The sequence below is a fragment of the Myotis lucifugus genome, unplaced genomic scaffold (assembly GCF_000147115.1).
Source record: "Myotis lucifugus unplaced genomic scaffold, Myoluc2.0 scaffold_9061, whole genome shotgun sequence".
Lineage (NCBI taxonomy): Eukaryota > Metazoa > Chordata > Mammalia > Chiroptera > Vespertilionidae > Myotis > Myotis lucifugus.
The window spans coordinates 1-6,541 of NW_005880109.1; the positions used below are offsets into that span (position 1 = coordinate 1).

The 6,541-nt window shown below is 46.2% G+C and overlaps 3 non-coding genes across 3 annotated transcripts; 2 read left to right on the forward strand and 1 right to left on the reverse strand.

The window, feature by feature from the left end:
* The first annotated feature begins 655 nt into the window (after positions 1-655).
* TRNAP-CGG lies at positions 656-727 on the forward strand. Its single transcript has one exon. It is a non-coding gene; the product is annotated as a tRNA-Pro (tRNA).
* Positions 728-1,297: 570 nt separating this feature from the next.
* TRNAD-GUC lies at positions 1,298-1,369 on the forward strand. The gene has a single exon. It is a non-coding gene; the product is annotated as a tRNA-Asp (tRNA).
* Positions 1,370-1,933: 564 nt separating this feature from the next.
* Positions 1,934-2,005, reverse strand: TRNAG-UCC. Its single transcript has one exon. It is a non-coding gene; the product is annotated as a tRNA-Gly (tRNA).
* Between the last annotated feature and the right edge of the window lie 4,536 nt (positions 2,006-6,541).

Below are 6,541 nucleotides of genomic sequence, written 5' to 3' on the forward strand. Positions count from 1 at the left end.
AGGCCTGACGCCCCGCCCACTCATGCGGGTTGGAAAGCCGATTTTCCCTACCTCACCCCGCCATCTCAATGATGCCTCTTCCGTAGGTCGTCTTGGCCCCAGGAATTATTCCACTACCACACGGTCTGGGAAGACAGTGGGTTACTAGACAAAGGCTTTAGCCTGGGGCTGGTCCGGCCCGGATACACAGATGCAGGGACAGAATAAGGGACTGGTGTTCACCTAGGGATTTCGGGGCTCGTTAATTGTCCCCAACCAGGCAGCTCCACCTTTGTCTTCAAAGTTCTGCGCGGGGGCTCTGGATCCGAGGACGGCGGGCGGAAGCAGGAAAACTCGAGACTCCAACTTATGGAATTTCGGCGAGAGAGTGACTGGTGGGAACGGGAAGTGGGGTGCTCGGAGCAGTCCTGGAGGGCTGCGCGGGAGTGAGACCGAAACCCCTCTCTTCCACTTCCCCTATGTTATTTCCTGGGGAGAGTCGGAGCTCGCGGACCCGGAGCGGAGGGGGTTACCTAGACCCTTGTATCCGAGTATTCAGTGTCCCGAGGAAGGGTCCTGAGCGCACGCCAGGTCGGTTCCACCGGGACTTGTGGCCCCAGAATTGAAGCAAGCCTGATACAACTTCTACAGACGTCTGCGGCTGATACTTGGCGTGGGCTCGTTGGTCTAGGGGTATGATTCTCGCTTCGGGTGCGAGAGGTCCCGGGTTCAAATCCCGGACGAGCCCTACCTTGAGTTTTGCGGAGACTAGAGCATTCCGAAGCATTTGATATTTGAATTCCGCTGAGGTGGCTTTGGAGCGGAGCGGATGCGCAGAGACCACTTTTGTAAGCGGGCACCCCGGTGGCAAGAAGCAGCTCTCGGTATGAAGTCCTTGACGAGCTAGGAAGAGCGCAGGAACTTCCGGGCTTGACTGGGCAACACTTAGGATCTGCTCCCTCCTTCCTGCTTGGCACCTCTCCAGGGCCGCGAGAGCCAGCTTTTGGCTTGATTGATGCCGGCCAACCTTTGTCTGTGGATGACGGTAAAAAGGGGTGCGACCTATTCAGGGATGTTTTTGCGAGAACCCACGTACTTAGATCTCAGGTCTCTGCAGCCTTGGAGGCCTCTGTGTCGGTCCCTTCTGTACATTTCTGCTTTTCTAGGGATTCGCGCTCAGTATGGTTTGGAATGTGCATAGGTTTCAGGTCAGTATTTCTCAATCGAAAGGACAGAATCCCCAGGGGCCTCACCTGACCATGCTGAGTTTGGTGAAATAATCAGATCAAGGCTTTGGAGACGCCGACCTCTGTCTTCTTCCTCGTTAGTATAGTGGTGAGTATCCCCGCCTGTCACGCGGGAGACCGGGGTTCGATTCCCCGACGGGGAGAAGGAAGTAACTTTTCTTATTTCTTCGATCATTCTGTTTTAAATCCTATTTATTTAAGAAGTACCCATCCTGGGCCCTGGGGTGGAGATAAAAAGAAAGGGGGAAAAATACAGAAGGATCTGGGGCGGTCCTTGGTACGGTGGCCGCAGGGTTGGAGGTTGTTGGGAGCAAGTTGCGCTTGGTGCTACTCCATGGAGGAGAAAGCGCGCATGGCTGCAGCCCCCAGATGCTCGCACCTTACACTGGACCGCGACGAAGGTGCTGGAGAGAGCGGCGCATGTGGCCTGTGTGAGGGTGTGTGCGGAGGTGACCAGAGCGGAATAGCGGAGGGGAAGACTGAATCATCTTGCCTCCAGCACCAGCATTATCTCTCCTGTGATCAATTGGGAGCGGGTGAGGTGGCCAACTTCGCAGCGTATGCCTTTGCACCAGCCACCCTAGAGACAGCTCGTCCTCTCGATGAAAAGGGGTCACGGAGAGTTGGTGACCTTAAGCAACTGTCTGTGTGTGGCACTGGGGCCAGATTCAAGGAACGTAGGGAGAAAAAAATGTTTAAAACAACACTGCGTTGGCCGGGAATCGAACCCGGGTCAACTGCTTGGAAGGCAGCTATGCTCACCACTATACCACCAACGCCGGCGATTCTTCTTGCTCCTCCGTGTTCCCTAAGACTTAGATACCTCGGTTCGGTTGTGGCCTGTGCGAAATAATTGCGGACCTGAACTGGGGTGCAGACAAGGGTCGACAGGAACGAAGCCAAAGTAGAAGTAATGTCTGTTGTTTTCGGAGCACGTATGTGTGAGAGGCTCGGCTCCCTGCACCGCTAGTGCGCTCCCCTTACCCCAGGAGAGACTGGTTATGCTCAGTCTACAGACGATAGACCTACGTAAAGGGAGTCTAGATAACGGAGCTTTCAGTAACTGGCAGGCCGGAATTAAGTCTAAAGTCCGTCTAGGGTGCCAGAACCGCAGGGACACCGTAATGGCTTTCTTATCCCCAGAAATAAATCTCAAAGACATATAAAATCGCTTCTATATTGCGTGAGCTCAGTGTGTCTCAAAGTTAAAGAATTGGGCCTTAAACCAAATGTGCTTAAGCACAATTTGTCCGGGGGAGGTTTAACTCCTAAATGCGCGCTCATCTAGCCCACTCGCGGCTCCGAGAATCAAACCGACAAAATCTTAGGGGCGTGGCTTTCGTGTAAACTCCGCCCCTTGTTGCTTACACGGTTTCTGTTCTCAAAGCCCGTCAAAACCCCTTACTCTCTGGGCCTCTGGGCGCAGTGGTCACGCATCTGCCTGCAGATCGGAAGACTGCAGTGTTCGAATCAAGTCGAGTCGAGGTCACACAAGTCAGATGTGTACAGTATCTAGTAAGTTTTCAGTGACCATTTTCCGGAAAGGGGGGGGTGGGAATGGTTTTATTAGATAAGAAAAATATAAACCTCATTGTAAAACTGGATTTATTAAATAAGTAAAATATAAATCTCCTTGTTTCTGTAACTTTCTTTACTAAAGTGTCTGAATTTTCTCCTAAATACAAATTTTGGAACTTTCATTTTCATCTTAACTGTTTCAAGCTATTACAATAGTAATACCTTTAATCTCATAGATATTTTAGGAATTCTAACACAGAAATTGTTCATGAATAGGCCCCAATTCTTGTTCACAAAATATAGTTGGAGCAATAAATGTTCTATATTGGAAATAAATGTTCCATATTGGAAAGAACATAACAATAATGAATAATTTTAAAGTAATAGTCATTTATACACATTGTGCTGAACCAGATTTAAAATTCAGCGATTTAACTTCCACTAATGTCCATAATCTTACAGTCCAGTATTTTTAATTATCATTGTAATAGAAATATGATTCCATCATCCTTATAATTTTAATGACCACCTAATATTCTATGACCTCTGTCAACCACAGTCGTTCCCCTTCTCCGCAGTTTTGCCTTCTGAGGAAGGTTATAGACACCCACAGTCAACTGTGGTCTGAAAGTAATAAATGGAAAATTACAGAAAAAATTCATGTTTTAAATTGCCCACAGTTCTGAGTAGTTTAATGAAATCTGGTGCCACCCACTTTATCCCTTGGGGATGTGAATCATACTTGGTTCTCCCTTGATGTCTGAGGGGGATTGGTTCCAGGACCCCCTGGGAAACCAAAATCCTCAGATGCTCAAGGGTATATAAAATGATGTAGTATTTGCATATAACCTATGTGCATTCTCCCATATACTTTAGACCAGTGGTCGGCAAACTCATTAGTCAACAGAGCCAAATATCAACAGTACAACGATTAAAATTTCTTTTGAGAGCCAAATTTTTTAAACTTAAACTATATAGGTAGGTGCATTGTTATTAACTTAATTAAGGTACACCTAAGCTGGCCTTTGCTAAAAACATCCTCAATCTGAGAGGTCTACCTCAGCGAACGTACCCCCACTTCTTCTAATGCCACTTCTTCAAAATAGACTCGCCCAGGCCGAAAACCAACTTCTGTGCATGGGCCACGAAGTTTCAATCGCACTGTATTTTGTGGTAGAGCCACACTCAAGGGGCCAAAGAGCCGCATGTGGCTCGCGAGCCTCAGTTTGCCGACCACTACTTTAGACCATCTCTAGATTACTTATAATACCAAATATAACGGAAATGTTTTGTAAATAGTTGTCATACTGTATTGCTTAGGGAATAGTGACAAGAAAAAGAAACTCTGTACATGTTCAGTACAGATACAGCCATACAACCATCTTGGGTCTAACTACATAGTGCATGTCAGCAACAACATAACTTTTTAAAAAAATATTTTCGCTTTACTGTTGGTTGAATCCATGGATGTGAAGCCTGTGGATATGGAGGGCTGACTGTATAGACTATGTTTTTTTTCCTTACATACATATATACATATCGTTTTCGCTTCAAGGAAGCACTTTACAGCTTCTCTTTGGCATATCTGAGTTGATGACATCACTACTTTTATGCTTTGGGGCCATTATTAAGTACAATAGGGGTTATTGGAGCACAAGCTCTGTGACACCGCAACAGTCGACCTGATAACCAAGACAGCTATTACGTGACTGACTGGTGCGTAGCATACACAGCTGGCCCTCTATCCAAGAGTTTCACGTCACAGATTAAACCAACTGCAGATTGAAAATATTTGGAGGGAAAGAAAGCTACAATTTTGCTGATGTGTACTATAGAGTTAGGCCTACAATGGTTGCATGGTTGTGTCTGTATCGGACATTTACACCTCTTTTTCTTGTCATTATTCCCTACTGTATAGGATTCAGTACTACCTGGGGTTACAGGCATCCACTGGGGGACAGTCTGTCCCTGGTGGACAAGGGGGGACTACTGTATTAAACAATCTTCGTATTAAACAATCTTCTAAAGGTAGACATGCTGGTTGTTCAACTGTCTGCACTTTCATTCTTATTACTATTTAAAATGTGACCACGAACATCTTTGTACGTTCTTATTTCTTTGTCTCTTCTGAATTAGGTCCATGACATAAATTCCTGAAACCCCAGCTCCAGCGTTAAAGATTCTCCATAGCTGTACTGCTCAATGTACTGCTGTCCCAAAGGCTATGTTGCTTTTTCAAGCAAAAACAATCTTTCTTTTGTTTTCTTTTAAAATTAGTTATTCTATTATAGCCTTGTTTTCATGATTTCGGTACAAAATTTCTTTTTATGTTTTAATCACCGCTGATGTTCTCTCCATGCGAACTTGAAGTAGAACAAAATGCTATTAAACACAAATGCTACAAGACTTCTCCGTAGTCACTAAAAGCCCAGAGCCATGTGCATTTTTGCTGCTTGCAGTAAATCGGAAAAACAAAAACAAAAAGACCCAGTCCAGCCACGCCATTGACCTTGTCTTCCCCAGTGGGAAATGTCCTCCCTGCCATCTCTCTCCTTAACTAACAGTGCCTTTGTTAGTGGAAAGGCTTGAACTGCTGGAGAGGAATTTGGGTCACCTGCACCAGCAGACACCCACCTGACCAGGCTAGAATCTGTGCCTCACCCTCCTCTCTGCTCAGCTCCCTGGCTCATGCCCCACTTTCTGCCAGAGTGGTCTCTGTGCCACGTGTGCCCAGATGGAGACAGACAATCACCTAGCCATTTCTGAAGAAGTTGTGCGCTAGACTTGAGAACTGTTGATGACTTAGCCAGGCGACAACCCAGGATTTCTGGCAATCTAAAGAGGAAGGCGTGTGAGGCATGCAGTTGGCAGGCAGTCCTGCACCCTTTTGCTGCCCACCCAAACTAGAGCACCTTGTCTGAATTAATCTATATATATAAAAGGCTAATATGCTAAGTGTCCAACCGACCAACTGGTCACTATGACGTGCACTGACCACTAGGGGGCAGACACTCAACACAGGAGCCGCCATGACACGCATTGGCCATTTACAGAGAAACGGCACCATGGACCTGGCACCCACAGAGCAACACTCAGCTACTCCCAAGTGGGACACCAGCCCTGCCACCACCCCGGAGAGACACCCCACCAAATCGCAACCAACTCTGCCAAGAACCCATGGTGCAAAATGCAGTTCACAGCCCAGCCCAGCTGGGAAATGGTGGCTGTGGGCGCCAGGTAATGACCTCACATAGCAACACCAGGTTTCCTCTCCCTAGCGACTAGCCTCCTTGGAGTTTCTTTAGCCCAGGAACACGACTTGCTTTACAGCCAGGTGGAAACATTTTACACTTTAACCAAATGTCTGTGAAGCGTTTTCCCATGCCTCATCTCATTTGATCCTCACAGAAGTCCTGGAGTAGGTAGATAGGAGACTCAGTGGAATCCTATTTTCTTTTCATTAGCCGGAAAATGGAGATTTAGAAAGCTTAGAAACTTACCCGACTGGAAAGAAGTAAAAAATGGTGGACCTTGAAAATGACTTCAGTTTTTGTCACTGCACAGAATATAGTCAAACACTCCTGCAGTTAAACATTTTACCCTTTGTTCTCCCTACGTGATCTACAATAATAATGTGCTTTGTGTTGATATTTACTGCTGTGTTGCTGACAATTACCTGAAAGAGAAGTTGAGGTGCTTCACTGGGCTGGAAAAAGTTTAGCTAAATCAGAAGCAGGTCTAATTAAGCAAAATATATATATATATATATATATATATATATATATATATATATATAT